Consider the following 17,029-nt stretch of genomic DNA (forward strand, 5'->3'; position numbering starts at 1 on the left):
TTGTACAGTACTGACTGGCATTTTCAAGGCTTTGGATATCTTTTTATATCCTTTTCCATCTTTATAAAGTTCCATTACCTTGTTACGCAGGTCTTTTGACAGTTCTTTTCTGCTCCCCATGGCTCAGTATCTAGCCTGCTCAGTGCATCCATGTGAGAGCTAACAAATTCATTGACTATTTATACACAGGCACTAATTGCAATTTAAAAAGCCACAGGTGTGGGAAATTAATCTTTAATTGCCATTTAAACCTGTGTGTGTCACCTTGTGTGTCTGTAACAATGCCAAACATTCAAGGGTATGTAAACTTTTGAATAGGGCCATTTGGGTGATTTCTGTTATCATTATGATTTCAAAAGGAGCCAAACAACTATGTGACGATAAATGGCTTCATATAATCACTATCCTTAAATAAAAGACAGTTTTTTAGTCATTTTCAAAATCAATGCCAAAATTTCACAATTTCTGCCAGGGTATGCAAACTTTTGACCACAACTGTACTATGACACAATTACCTCACCTGTTTAACATCTCCTGTTTCACATTGTTGCAACTTGGCAACCCCTGCGAGCTGATACGGTGAGAGGTGGTCTCTGCAAGTGACCGGGGTGCTATGATTAGGTTTTATATTCACCTCCGGCCCGAGCTCTGCCCTCTCCAGAACTACCGTAGCCAATGTCACAGGGACCGCCTCCCTCCACAATTTCAGGAGGTTGAGGTGATATATTTGATGTGCGCCCCCTCTATCGGTTCGTTTTACCTCATAATTGAGATCCCCCACTCGTCGTGTGACCTCAAAGGGTCCTTGCCACTTGGCGAGTAATTTGGAGCTCGATGTGGGTAGTAATACAAGTACCTTATGTCCTGGTGTGAATTCCCGCAGCCGAGCACCCCTGTTATATAGTCGGCTCTGTCGTTCTTGAGCTTGGAGCAAATTCTCCTGTGTTAGTTGTCCCAAGGTGTGGAGTTTTGCTCTAAGATCAAGAATGTACTGAATTTCATTCTTGCTATCTGAAGGTCCCTCCTCCCAAGCTTCGCGGATGACGTCAAGCACCCCGCGTGGGCACCGCCCATACAGCAGCTCGAACTGGGAAAAGCCAGTGGAGGCTTGCGGGACCTCTCGTACTGCAATTAACAGGGGGTCGAGCCCTGGCTCTGAGCATCGCACACTTCACATCTCCACACTTTCGTGCAGGACCCATCCGCACATATTCTCTTTAATACGTTTCCAAATTTAGGCCAATTAGTCCCCAAAATCAGCGGATGGGTGAGGTGGGAACTAACCGCGGCCTCCACTCTATGTTTTGTTCCCCGAAATTTAATCTTCAGGGTCACCATAGGGTATTTGTGAATATCCCCATGCACACACCTCACCCTCACCGTTTTAGCGGTGCCCAATGCCTCACGTTGAACCAAGCATTGGTGGACCATGGTTTGATTACAGCCTGTGGTGTCCACCTTCTCAGGTGAGGAACTGGCCTTGGTGGCAGAGCTTCCCGCTGCCGCTGGGCAGGAATGGGCTCTGGGGAGAGAGCAGAGTGAGAGGGATGGGGGTACACACAGGGGGAGGGGGAAGAGAGGGAGAGATAGAGGAGGGCTCTTCTGCCCTCGGGTATGCCACCAAGTGGTCCTCCGCAAAATGGACGGCTTCCACCAGCGACGCCGGGCGGTGGCACAGGTGAATCAGTTTGATTGCCGGCAGTCGATGAATCAGCTGTTCCAGTACCACCTGGTCGATCACTCCCCCGACATCACGATTCCCTGCCAGCAGCCATTTCCAGCACGCGTCTCGGAGCCGCTGGGAAAAGGCAAATGGGTGGTCGGTCTTCCCCAGCTCAAAAAATCCATCTTGCAGCGGGTGGATCATAGCCCAGAACAGTATCGCCAACTGTTCCGGGCTACGACCCACCTGCTGTGAGATGGATTTTTTGAGGTCGTCAAAGGCCAGGAGATTAGCCGCTGGCAACTGCTGGGCCGCGAGCTGGGCTTCCCCGGACAGTAGGGGGAGGAGCCTGGCCACCCACTAGTCGCACGGCCAGCCCCAGATCTCTACGGTCCTCTCGAACAAATCAAGGAGATGGGTGTGTCTTTAAGACCAAGCCTATGCAATCTAGAGGGGGTCCAATAGACTCTATGTAAAATATTAAATTGCACGAGGTGAACCCTTGCATCTCTAGATGCAGATTTGACGTTTTTTAGAATCCCAGCCCACTCTCCCTCCTCCAATACCAAATTTAGATCTTTCTCCCATAATCTCTTAAGAGAAGTTGAAGTTCCATCCCCCAGACTCTGAATTAGTAGGGAGTAATACACCGATGCCTCATGACCTTTTCCAAAAGCAGTAATCACCACTTCCAGAGTATCTGCTACTTTAGGGGGGTGTAAACCACTCCCAAAAACAGTACAGAGCAGGTGGTGCAGCTGTAAATACTTCTAGAACTGAGATCTAGGAATCCCAAAAAGCTGAACCAAATTTTGAAAGGATCTCAACACTCCATTCTCATATAGGTCACCGAGTGTAGTAACCCCCCTCCCAATCCACTCTGACAATCCAGTGTAATTTATTGAAATGTAATTTGGGACGCTTACCATTTCAAATGAAGGACTTCGCTATGCTATCAAATTGCTTGAAATAAGAAAGGGGGACATCTACAGGGAGAGACAAATAATTGCAGCAAATAATTGAATTTTGGAATACAATTCATTTTAATAACATTAACCTTCCCAATCATAGATAAATGTAATGAAGCCCACCTGCCCACATCGCTCGAAAACCGTTTTATTAAGGGGTCAAAATTAACTCTAACGAAATCACACAAATTTGCTGGAAATAAAATACCCAAATACTTAATGCTCTGTTTGGGCCACTGGAAAGCGCCCAGCTGGAAAGCCGTTTCTGGGCAGTATGCTGTCAGAGCCAAAGCTTCGGATTTAGACCAATTGACTCTATATCCTGAAAATTTAGAAAAGGAATTAATAATTCTGTGGAGGCAAGGCATAGATCTACTGGGGTCAGAGACAAATAATAAAATATCATCTGCGTAAAGCAAGAGTTTATGCGCCATACCTCTCGCCACCACCCTGGAAAATCATCCTCCTTTCTTATTGCGGCTGCTAATGGTTCCAGGGCAAGACAGAACAATAATGGGGAAAGAGGGCAACCCTGCCGGGTACCCCTATCCAGAGTAAAATAATCTGAAATATATCCATTTGTTTGTACCGCCGCTACTGGGTGTCTATAAAGTAATTTAATCCATCCAATAAATGTACTCCCGAACCCGTATATTTCTAAAACCGTAAAAAGGTAATCCCATTCTACCATATCAAATGCCTTTTCGGTGTCAAGTGAGATGGCAGCGACCGGAGTCTGATCATTCGCCACTGACCACATGATATTGATGAGATGCCTAATGTTATCAGAAGAGCTGCGGCCCCAAATAAACCCCACCTGATCTATATGTATAAGAGATGTCATAACTTTACTTAATCGGTTAGCCAAAATTTTCGATACAGTTTTTACATCTAGCTGGATCAGGGAAATTGGACAGTAACTCTTACACTCACTTGGATCTTTGTCCTTTTTAAGGATCAGACTAATCTGGGCTTGTGTCATGATTGGCGGAAGTTTTCCATTCTTTAATGATTCAGTATAAACTTCTAACAAAAGTGGAGCCAATTCTGTAGCATAAGATCTAAAAAATTCAGCGGCAAAACCATCTGGCCCCAGAGCCTTGCCTGTAGGCAAGGCCTTAATTTCCTCATCAAGCTCCTTCAAGGTTATCTCAGAATAAAGAGAATTTTTTTTGCTCAGTCGTCAATTTAGGGAGTTCTAATGGTTCCACAAAGTTTCTAATGTTATCATCAGTAGACGAAGACGTGGAACTATAGAGATCAAGATAGAATTCTTTAAAAGCATTATTAATATCAATGGCTGAGGTAAATATTTCATTTTTTTTTGTTTAGTCATACAAAGTTAGTAATTTGTTTGCACAAAGAAACTGTTAATATATTAGAAAGAAGAAAATAACAACAGTGCACTCAGTAGTCCTGCAACCACGGGCGGCATGTGCACATTAACAATCGTCTTTTCTCACAAAAGACAGAATCAAACTAATTGTACATACAGTGGACAGTGAATATGACACTAAAGTGGCTCTCTCGCACTTGTGCGGATTCAGCATGCAGCAATCTCCTGACAGCTTTCAGTTTACATTCCTGAAGAGAAAGTCCAGTGTCTCATAGTAGTCGTAGAGCGTATGCACAGTTATAGAGTATACATTGACAGGCTTGCGCTCGACTGAATGCAGATGCTAAATGTTCCCGTCAATAGGCTATGGAATTATACCTAGTGCTTAATCGGCCAAATGTGAAAATGTATCTTCTGATGCTGATAATTACATTCAGAATATCGGCCAATTTATCAGCTTTGGCGATATATCGATCAACCACTAACCGTCATCTCTGCTGCTTATTATTTTGAATGGTGAACTTTCTAACAATGCAAGTCAATGACAGATTTTCAAATTTAATCTTAAATTCCTTTAAAAAGTTGATAGAAACAACAACAGTTGTCATAATATTATCTACAAAGCAAAGTTAGAATGAAGTCTGTACATTAAATAGATTAGGCTGAATTAAGTAGAACTTGTGGAAGAACAGCATGTTTGAGGAGTACTAATAAAATGCTACCTTGCATGTACAATAATAATAAAAAGCACTAATAATAGCAGCAATAATAAAACCATTCTTCAGAGTTCCAAATATCAAATCTAAAAATAGGTTAGTAAAGCCCTAAAAACACTGTCCTGATAGTAGACATGTTTACTAATCTAAAAATGTATCAGTTTACTCTGAAGTGAGTAGTGGCTCCAAGAACAAACAGACTCTCACAATAAGTTTGTAAAGTCAAAACAGTTTAAAAATGTACTCATCTGAAAAAACAAAAAAACAAACAAACAAACAAAAAAAAACAAAAAACAGCCTAAGCTGGTTTGCTGTCCTTAGCTGGTCTCCCAATCCGATATGCGCCAATGTCTCACTGTAAAAAATTTTGACAGATACCGATTTTAACAAAAACTTTTCACCGATATATTTCGCAACATACCTTTTTTTGTCTTTAGATCACTGTTTTACTTAGGAATGCTTTAAAACTGTACAAAGAGGTACAAAAGCTTTTTCAGGGTTCTTACAATACATAATTTCCATTGAAAATTGGATCTGTTGAACACATTTTAAATTTTAAAGAGAGCCACAGTAAAAGATACAGACAAGACAATAAAATAATAATAATAAAAAAAAGACTAAATATGATAACATGGTGATTGATATGAAAAAAGGTTGTTTTGTTGTACTTAAATATTTTTCAATCTTTATTCAATCAGTCATGCAGAATTAATGGATATAATTTCTCGGAAGTCAAAGTCTGGCGTTTTGTGGGGTTTCCCTCATCATGTAGCCTATAGATAAGTGCCACTTTCACAACTGTCATGTCCATTTATAGCATTTTTTCTGCACTAACATTAGAATTAAATATTACATGAATAAAACCAAATGTACAGTAGATAAACTTTACACACAGAAAAATTTTACACTCAAAAAAAGTATCATAGTACTATCAAATGTAAATACCATGAAACATGAAAATATATGATATATGGTAATACAGTATATGGTAATTTATGATATGTGATAATCATTCAGTACCATGACATACATCAAATAATCAGAAATTAACTTTTTTACTAAGTGTGATATTTGCACTCCTGGAATAGATTTTTTGGGAAATGAGGGCATATGTTGTCACCAGAGAAATTCACTATGGTGGAATTGTTTGCCCCTATATTTTAAAATTTCTGGCCCTGGTTAATTTCTGACCCTTATGTTTACTGCCTGATACATCACTGTCACATGGCACCACCACAGAACTTTTTTATAAAGGTAAAGCTTAATGAATTTAGACTGTGGTTTGAATTAAAGGGCCCAAAGAAGTCTTCAGAGTTTACAGAAGGCAAATGGGCCCATAACTCTTCACTGCCTCATAGAACCTGAGATTATATTAAAAAGACTAATAATCGGGCAGATTTTTCCATTGATGTTAATTCCTAGTCTCATTATAGATGTCCAGTGGGGAGCACTGCTTCTCTTTGGCTGTCCTCATCATATCCAGCACAGCCATGCCAAGGCACTCCTCATGAATTTCATGGTCATTTGATAACTTCACCCAGCCATTTACAAAGTCACTCCTCCACTATAAACACAAAAAGAGGAAAAACCACATTGTTTCACTTGTAGAAGAACACCGACCCTATGGAGTCAGAGAATTTGGATGACTGTAAATCTATAAGATTAATTCACACTACCTTTCATACTTCAGTAATTTTGAAAGAGCTTTAAAACCACTTTTAACCTTAGGAGGTCTCAGTCGCTTCTGTCTCTTCATGTAATCCCAGACTGACTGAATGATGTTGTAGAGGCCATAACCTCTGTTTCAGGACTCCTTATTCTAATTCGCAAAAGGAATATTTGGAAATCTAAAATTGATATTTCCCATTGACACACTAAAGCATAAGATATAAAATAATCATCTTAATACAAATGTTTTTGTGAAACATCTAATGTGCCTAAAACTTTGCACAGTACTGTACACAGCGTTCTGCATCTGGAACAAGAGTCCTTAAATTCCTCTTCTTTAAAACACCACCACTACAATCATGCACATTAAGACAGACATCTTTGGTTGTAGTGGCATGTCTCGACACGAGTGTCGTGTTTTAAGATGTGTCAGGTAAAAAATAGTCAAACTTTTAAAACACATATTGAGACCCCTGAATTATGTTTCATTCCGATTCAGTCTTATGTAAATGCCACCTATAGGCCAAAGTAAACTCCGGTTTTCTGCATGCCGCTATGTCTCGCACACAAATTGCGTCATCAACACAGTACTGTCCGAGTGCAGCCCAATTTTTATAAACTCGCATCCTCTTCACAAGCACCTGCTGTTGACTGTACTAAAGAGTATCTCAAAGCAGTCGTAGTGCATATGCGTCAAATGTGTCCACACAGGCTCGCGGTCAAAACAGTACACTTTGAAAGGCTAGAATGTTCAGCCATGCATGAGATGTAACAGCATGTGGAAAAATGAGGTATACCCTAGCCTTAACTCTTTAAGCTTAGATGGGCCGTGAGAAAAAAAAAATCAAAATGTTATTAAAGTCTTGTTCAATACAAAATAGGTATTGTTTTAAAGCTTAGAAGCTCTACTTTACAATGCATGTAAGCATTATGAACAAAACTAAACAAATGCTTTGAAATTTGCAGACAAACCAGAAGTGTTTTGTTTTGATAATTAATAAATATTTTTGCTCTGTATACAGTACTGTAATCGGTAAAAACATCAAGCTCATCAAATAGCCATGTGTCACATGTTGTTGGAAAGCCCCCAAATTGTAGAATACATCCAGCCTATTTGTTTTACTCACAGACACAAATATAGCGAGTAATAGCTAAGTATATCTTTGACATACGTTTCATGTGAACAGGTGTTGCTTATATGCCGCATTTTCGGATATTACTTTATGAAAAATAAACACAACATAAAATATCAAATACCATTACTTAGAGGAGGCAATTATCTTTAAAACAAGCCCATACACAAAGTAATCAGATGCATAGATCATTAGATAATTGGCACGAAGCATAATGTGCACACATCATCTGGCTACAAACACGTTAGCTTTCCTGGATCAGATGACATCACTGGAAATGCTGTAGCGTCTTGGAATGCTAAACCAACTGTATTGGGTTCAGATTGTTTCAACCAGTGGTGATAGTCCTCCATATTTGGGCAGAGAGTCATGTGATCAATCACTCTAATCACATATTTCCACCAGGAGATGGTGCTAAGTACATGATACAGACTCAATGATGACTCAAATGACACAGAATGAAATTCATTCAGTGAAATGTCATTACTAAAATCATGTCTGCATGCTTTGCAAACCTTTAGTCATTGTTGTGTTTCCATGTGTAATTAGTGCTAATGTACAATTATTATGTTTTATTTGTTTGGAGAGGCTTTTAGACACTTGGAGACTTTTTTTGTACACTAGGATAAAATATTTTTGTAATGCTTTAACTTGATTGCTTTGTTGTAACACCGCAAATTTTACAGGTGAAATTTGATTGAGAACAAAACAAAAGCAGTTTTTTCTTATTTACACCCTGAGATATATAATGTCAAATCAAAATAAGAAAAAAGTACATTTTTGGCTTATGTTTTTTTGTGATTTTTCAGCAGTTTCTTAGGCTGAATGTCTCAGAATTATATATATTATATCTATATCAGTAAAACATTTGAAAAGGTTTCTTTAAAATGATAGTAAACACTTGTGGAGGCGAGGGCATGGTCGAGCGCCCGTCTGGGGAGAGAGGAAGCGGTTCACCTCCTCCTTGCCAATCCTTTACCCATTACATTGGTGCCGAAACCCAGGAAGGAAGCGGCGGAAACCGGCAGAACAGACAACATAACTTTAATTACATGAATGAACTTAAACAAACAAACATAAACACACACAGCGGCTGCATGTGTCTCTCTCTCTCTGTGCACCAGGCCATTTTTATCTCCCCCGTCTCTCACTGCAAACACAGAAACAGTAATTACCAGCAGGTGAACCTCCTTACCACTTCCTCTCTCCCCAGAGTGGTGCTCAACCACGCCCATGCCTCCACAACACTTGACCCTCCTTGTTTTGTTTTTTTTTCAAGTTATAAGCCTTTAATTTTGGGTATGCCACTGAAACTGGAAATCTTTAAAAACACCCTAAGAGCTCAAATGGTTAAGAAACACAAGTAAACAGGGTCATTTGAACCCAAAACAAGCCTAAAAATTAAAAAAAAATTATGAAAAGTAAAACAAGATGGCTTTTTATTTCAAGTGTTTGAAAACCCATAAAGAAAGATACTGTATATACACAAAAACAGTGTTTACAAAGATGACTGCAAATCATCATATCAAGGAATAACAAATATAAAAACATTTTCATTGTAAACAAACTATGACACTAATAAGAGCATGCTAGAGAAAACCACAGCAGATCTGAAAGCAAACAGACACGTTGTGAAAGCATCAACTATGAAGAGAGCAGCCACGGACTCTGCTGTGTCAACTTGTGTACACTTGTCAAAGCTGCTGCCTCAACAAGGTGTTTAAAATGACTCCTGACTGTATCAGACTTGGTCTTTTCCAGGACATACTGTAAACCCATGTAATCCAATGAGGTCTGACAGAGTTCACCTCCAAACACATCACAGCTTAATTTTAATAAGCCTGCTGTTTCCCTGAATGAACTCAACATGATGGACCTCTGATGTTTTCATGAAAATATGCCTTCCCCTAAGATGAGTTTTAGGACCATTTTATCTAACAAATTGGGTCAAAATGACAATAACCTACATTCGGGGCTACTTCTCTGTCCTCACTTGATAAAGCACTGGATATGACTGGTACCTCAAATTATGTGGTTTATTTAGGAGAGGTGTGCAATTTACTTTTATTACTTACTGGAATTGTGATTTTTACCTGCCAGATCAAATACCATAGAGACAGGAGCAATATCTAGGCATCAGAATATCCTAGCGACTTGGGGGTGGGCTCTTTGGACTTGGGTCAATAAGCAACCACCTAGCAACCACCCACAACACCCTAGCATCACCAGCAATTTTTGCATGCGCAAGCACCACACAAAAAATTAAACCTAGTTGTCCTGGTGAGATTATGGACAGATCAGTTCCCTGTTTCTTCTCTGAAAATATTCAGTAGAAGATAATCTTGGCCAAACTGCAATTAAATTATATATGGTTGTGCTCAATTGAGCAAGTGAAATTTCAGGCCAAGTGAAGCATAGACATTGTTGCTATGGTGAATCTTCAGTTGTCAAGCACCTTGATAAAGCACAAAATCACATAATTGATAACTGTAGACAATTTTTTCTATTGCTAAAGTGATTGTAAATATTGTGAAGTGTCACCTGGGCAAAGAGGTAAGCCATGACATAGTCATCCAGTACAGGGCTCTCGGATCCCTTAGTTACCCCATAGTGATACGTCCGAGATGACCCACAACTATACCAGCCCGGAAAATAGTACCTGAGGTGGTGGAGATTGACAGAAAATATCACAAGTTGAACGCAAACATCACAAAATTGAGACTGAAGACAATATAACAAAACATGGGCCACTTAAGGGCATATCCTGTAGATATAGCAATTCAGTTAAAGATGGTGCTTCTAAACAACATATTCTCATTGGCTGTTTCGTCTAAATGAAGAACATGATTGGGTGATAACCAGACCCCTTTATCTTCTCTGTAAAGTCCAAACAGGCTGCAATAGACTGGTGAAACTCCTAAAATACATAAACATAAAGAACAGATATTAGCGAGACAGAGAGTCAGCCAGAAGGCACCCTTTTATTCAATTCATGCTAAATGTAATGGATATGTTTTTACTTTCTGTAATGGAACAATGGAAGAAAATTGTGTGGTATAGGAATTTGTACAACAGTTAGTACCAGTCATCAAATCTGATTTGACGAGAGGCGTTCCAAGAGTGCTGATAGCTCAGACTATCAGCACTGGGATGCTTTACTGTTTGTATTACTCCTTTTGTGTTTGTAGCATTCCAAACTAACGTATAAGAGCAGCTAGATGTGTGAACTTTGATTCGTCCCTGTGACGTTAAATTTTTGATCCAAAAGACTGTCTTGTGTGTGCTAGGAGCGACACTGACAAGCTGTGTTGTCAGTCAGTGCGCGAGTTTCTTTAAAGTCATCCAGAATGTTCCCTCACTCCATGATCACTCTGATTACTACTACACTATAGCTGAGAAATAGAGTCAAACTAACAGCAACACTGCCGATCATAAATGAGAGTTGTGACATACAAACACACTTTGGGCACCCACCTGTTATCGAAGTTCGTAGGGGACGTAATCTTTCAACATGGCGGGGGAAGAATGCTTTGTGTCAATTTGAAAATAAGAGTTCCCCAATAAATCTAAAAAAAATTAAACTTACATTGTTTTCTCTCCAACAACATAACACTTGAATGTGCGTGAAATACTCATAGGATAATTTTGATAGCACATAAGACAGCATCATTCTATGATCAGAGTACATTACTGTCACACTAAAGCTGAGGAACAGAGTTAAACTAATAGCTACAGCATGTTCATCACTGTTACAGACACAGGTGATCACAAGTCTCTCTCTCTCTCTCTCATACACAAACACACATCCTTGTTTCTCCAATAACTTGTTAGAAACAGAGACATTCCATAGTTTTTCCCTACTTATTAATTTACTTCCTTGCTGAACAGTTGTATAAAAGCAATATCACACTCACAATCATGCTTTATTGTCCATCTATTAGCACGGCTCTGTGATTCGATAGATGGATATACAGCACTCTTGCTCGTGTGATATTGCCTTAGTATCAATTATATAAGGATAATAGTGGTCTATGGTAGAATAATAATAATAATAGTACAGGTGTACTATTGTTATTTAGAACAATATATAGTTTATATACACACACACACACACACACATATATACATATATATACTATATACAGTGTACAGCTGTACTATTATATATATATATATATATATATATATATATATATATATATATATATATATATATATATATATACTGTATATATGTGTGTGTGTATGTACTGCATGCATGTATACATACTGTACATATATTGTACATGTACATAGTATTAAATAATTGCTTTGCTTGCCTTTTTTATGATCTTTTTTCTGTTTCAACAATATCAACAGCACAAATGTCCCAAAAGCTTGTGAAAACAACAACAAAAAGTCAGCAATAACTCAAAACTCAGTGACAAAAAATTGTACTGAAAATCCACACTTATTATGAATAGGTCTTCACATTCATCAAGTCTTGTATCTAAAAATGTGTAAAGATATTTATTATAAATTTGTTGACAATTAATTAAAGCAATTAAAGAATAGCATCTCAGAATACTATTCTGAGATGCTGGTTGGTGCTGTTTTGGCGGCATGAGGGGGACCTACACAATATTAGGCAGTTGGTTTTAATGTTGTGGCTGATCGGTATATATATATATAAACAAATGTTTTGAAAAATTCATAAATGTAACGTTTCACTAATGCATTTACTCGTCCTTAAACAAGGCTTTAATAGCAGCACCATGTTTAGCATTCAAAACACTGTTAAGAAAAAAAAAAGATGTGTCTAAGAGCAACATCTTAAAATACCATTACATGTCTGTCACCATTGCCCTGCTGGGGTCCGACTGCTGGCTTCTGGGCTGATATTTAACTTTGTTAAACAGTAAATACAGGTGGACTGGCAGGATCTCATATTATTTAAGCCATAAAAACTGCACCTGATTCACACAATATAATCCCATTCATTTACTGTGTCCCCAATATCTGTTTACACAATTATGTTAGGTTATCACTAGGTGACTGGAAATGCATAATAAATGGATTTTAATTGATTATCAAGATTAGGGCTAGTTTTGTCTTATCAATGCTTTACTCATCTGCCACAATAATGTATTGCATTATAATTATCTGAATTATAATTTTTTTGTAGTATATATATTTTATTTATAATTATTCAAATATAACTATTTATGATTATTTAATCATTACATATTGAATTATTGATATTTTTTAACATCCTCAGCAAATATTTACATATGCGATTCATTCGATTAATTAATTGGCATATCATATAATTAATTCGATTAAAAAATTTAATTGATTGACAGTCCTAATTACAACATACAGTATAAAGCTGCAGTGCTCATTTGTGGGCAACACAGGTTTGAATCCAGCTCATGTCATAATTTCTTTCACTCTCTACTCTCCCACAAATTCTAATTAAAATGCCAAAAGGTACCTTTTTTTTTTTTTTTTACCAGCCATTAGAACTGTCGAAGCAACAGCACTAGGGATGAGGAATCGTAAGGAATTTAATGATTCAGATTCTGATTCTTCTTAATGATTCTGGTTTCTTAACGGTTCCAGTAACGATTCAAATAACGATTCTTTTAGATCTTTTGTGAAACATTATTTTGAAAAAAGAGATGCAGATCTTATTGCATTTACTGCCCTCAGTCCGTTGCCAAATGATGAGATCATTTCAAGTTTCTACAGAGCAGATATAACAAATCAGAAATAAATGTAAAAAAAATTTGTAAACGGTGTGTTTGCAGACTTTTTAAAGGCATAAATGTAATACAATAATTGATCCTGACTAGGGGTGTAACGGTTCTCTGTAAAACCGTATGGTTCGCCACCCATGGTTCAGTAAGCATTGGCACCGCGGTTCACCTTAAATTTATTGATGCATCTGGAGCACAAGGTTTTGAAAAGAAAATAAAGTTTAAAATAGACACGCACAGTTACAACCTCCACTAATGCACCTGAATGGATCTGTAGATGGATACGCTCCGCCTGTATTTCAGGTGGGTCAACTTGATGACTTCACTGTTCTGCAAGCGTTGTGTGCAGTTGAAAATGGCAAGTGGAGAAAACGAGCCGCTGACTGAGAAGTCTTTTTGCAGTCAATTACAACAGCGTTTACAAAACAGGTACTGTTTGCAGACATTGCTTGATGCGAGTGCTGTATACTGGTAATTACGCCGAAATCACCGGGGAAAGATAGCGTGCGGCACGCACAGAGCCGCAGATGAGCCGAAACTGCACACACTCCCTTTTGTTTTTAAAAAGGCACTCCAGGGGCAGATTATGACTAGCAAGGGCCCCGGGGCCAATTTTCTTTTAGGGCCCCCCCCCTTCCAATTATCTTTTAAAGTTGAGATCTAAGCAATCGATTTTCTTGTTCTGTTACAGTCATATTCATTCAAATACACAGCACAGATGTGGTAAAGAAACCACTCAACCAAAACTCTTTTGCTGAACAGCCACTGTTCTTAAAGATACAGTACCATTTTAACGTTTGTTATACATAAAGTGAACTCAATGTAAATACTACAAATTATGCATAAACAATTTATATAAAGGAGCCATAATAAATTATGAAATATTTTAACTTCATCAAACACTTTAAATATTGATGAATTTAACAAATACAGTAGGCTCCTACAGAATCTATGCAAGGATTTCTTGAAATTCGGTAAAGAGTTCTGGTATTTCTGGCTCGCACTGCTATATCTTTTCTAACTCATCTGAATGATGGGGTGCGTTCCATTCAGAAGTGATTATCCCTACACCCTATTTCCTACAAAGCCTTTACCCTCCATTGTGAGAGCTTTGAAGGGCTGAAAGGTGTTGGGCTCAAAAATAGTGGTCATTTGGTCATTTTTGGGGAAATTCTGTTTGGAACGATCCTACAGCTTGGCTACTATTATTATTCTTCCATTGAAAAGCCCTGTTAAGGCATCATTTAAGATGCTAAGACATGATAAGATGTGTGGATTGACGGTCTCAGAAGTGGAGGCAACTGAGACTTGTCCTCCACCACCTGGATTGAGGTGAGTAACCACGCCACCACGAGGACCTACTAAGTGGGAATTGGGCATTCCAAATTGGGAGAAAAGAAATGTGATAGCATCTTTTATTCATGCATATTTCATTATTCTTTTAAAAAGATTAACTTATTACAACAAAAACTACACATTGTAATACAAACAAACAGTCAGTAACACAGGTCTGAAGTACAACATAACAGTTTCAGAGACAATTGTGTCATGTTGTCTACTTTTGTACTTTAGAGTTGTGAGACTTCAACAGTTCATATTTCAATTTAATTTGGACATTCATAACTTGTGCACAAGTATAAGAATATGATTCAGTAACCGCTCCGACTGATGTATAAATGTTTTTGATTCACTAAAAAGAACTGGCTCATAAGTCATATGTTTAGGAATTGGACTATGCTGCAAGTGCTTGCACCTACAGGAACCGTTAACGAAACCAAAAGTCATAAAAATCATTCAGTTCCGGTATTTAAAAAATAAAATCTAACTGGTTCTGAACAAGAGGAAGATCGATATATTGGTTTTACCGATTAATCGGTGCCGATAGTTGCTTTTTGGAACTATTGGTTGTCTGCAAAAATCTATGCTGATAGTTTTATTTTTAAATTCCTAATTTTAAAAAAACAATTTTATTCCTCATGAAAACAAATAAATAATAATAAAAAAACATCTGGTGAAATATTCATATATACAAAACCCATCATCTGCTCATTATTTTGGCTATAAAAAGATTAAGTTGGTATATATTTACATATAGTGCATGGTAACGGAGCCAAGTCACTGTCATTTCAAAATAAGAGTCCTTGTGCGTTGAAGGCTTGTTTATAGTTAAAGCCTGCACTTATTATTGAAATTTTGGTTGTATAAAAAACTGCTTTTGGGATTTTATTCATTTTGGATTCTTGTAGTCTCAATATCTGATCCTTTCATAGTAAGGAAATACTAAGAAAATGTGTTATGTAAATCGATTTTTAAAAAACTATCGTACTATCTGACTTATCCACCACCTTAGTTATCGTATTGGCAAAATCCACTGTTGGTCGACCTCTATTCTGGACAAGAACTGATTCTCGGTACCCACCCTTACACAGATTTAGTAACTAGGAATGGGATCAAGTACCCGAGTAGTCGAAAAAGACAGCAATGACCGATCGTGAAAACACAATTTTGTGATAGAGCACAACTGATGGAAATCTGATATCACAGTGTAACGGGTAACAGATGGGCAAGGAGGTGGCGGGAAACGGCAGAACAGTCAACATAACTTTAATTACATGAATGAACTTAAACATTACATAAAACACATAGATGATCGCGAGCGCGCACACACACACAAACAAACACAGCGCCCGCGTGTGTGTGTCTGTCTGTCTGTCTGTCTGTCTGTCTCTCTCTCTCTCTCTCTAAATTATTATTTTTTTTTTTTTTGGAGGGCCTTGTATAAATTCACAATATGCCCACCTCTTCAGACATAACTACACCACTGCTTCGGGAGTAAATTCATGCTAAAATAACAACACATCTAAAGGTGACACTGCTTATTTCTTATAATTGTGTGTAATTGTTGTTAATAAGTAATGAAAAAAAATAGTTAACCATGGTTTTACTAAAGTAATATTGTAGTAGTAACCATGGTTATTTGTGTGGTAACTATGGTTTAACTAAAAAACTATAGTTACTGTTGTGAAACCATGGTTCATTTTTGTAAGGGTAAACAAACCAGAAGTCAAATAATTTTCTGTTTAGGCTCACACATGTAAAAAAAAATGACTTGAATTATGACTCAAAACAACCCTTGACACTTTTGTTATGTAAATGTTGTGTTAAGCATAATAAAAAAATAAATAAATAAAAAATCTTCCTGTGCTGTCTGTATTTGCAGTTGACAGTCTCAGTGGAATGGCTGTCAAAATCTAGTGAGCTGTCTACCTAGACTGCATTTTTGGGCATCATAGCTTGTAAAAATATGTTGTAGGACATGCACAACCAAATGTGTGAAAGTAAAGATGTTCTAGATGTGTTGCATTATCTCTTTGATATATGACAAATAAAACATTAAAATATATCAAAATATCCATCCATCTTCTATAGCTGCTTGTCCTATGCAGGGTTGCAGGTATATCAAAATATATTCTATTCTATTATTTTCTAATTATCTTGAAAATATTTTGAAAATTTTACACAATAAGGCATTTTGCAGATCCATTTTTTATAGATATAAGTGCTGGGTCTCAAAAGACCTGAATACGTGAGAGTGTTCGGTGAATATCCCATGCATTTAAGGGTTAAGTACGCAGTATGCAAAGAATACAATTTGATCAGTTAATGCCAAAGCAAATGTACTTTTGCAGTTGTTTTGGTATTGAACTGTTTTGGTAAATGGCAAAACAGAATTAATTTTCTTTACTCAGTTTTAAAAGTTTATCCTCATTATTTTAATTAAATACTTATTTAGTCTGAATTCACATA

General features: G+C 37.6%; 1 pseudogene; it reads right to left on the minus strand.

Moving 5' to 3' along the window:
- LOC127420713 (tyrosine-protein kinase JAK2-like) overlaps nucleotides 1-17,029 on the minus strand; it is a 40,523-nt pseudogene that overhangs the window by 22,163 nt on the left and 1,331 nt on the right.

The sequence above is a fragment of the Myxocyprinus asiaticus genome, chromosome 3 (genome assembly GCF_019703515.2).
Source record: "Myxocyprinus asiaticus isolate MX2 ecotype Aquarium Trade chromosome 3, UBuf_Myxa_2, whole genome shotgun sequence".
NCBI lineage: Eukaryota > Metazoa > Chordata > Actinopteri > Cypriniformes > Catostomidae > Myxocyprinus > Myxocyprinus asiaticus.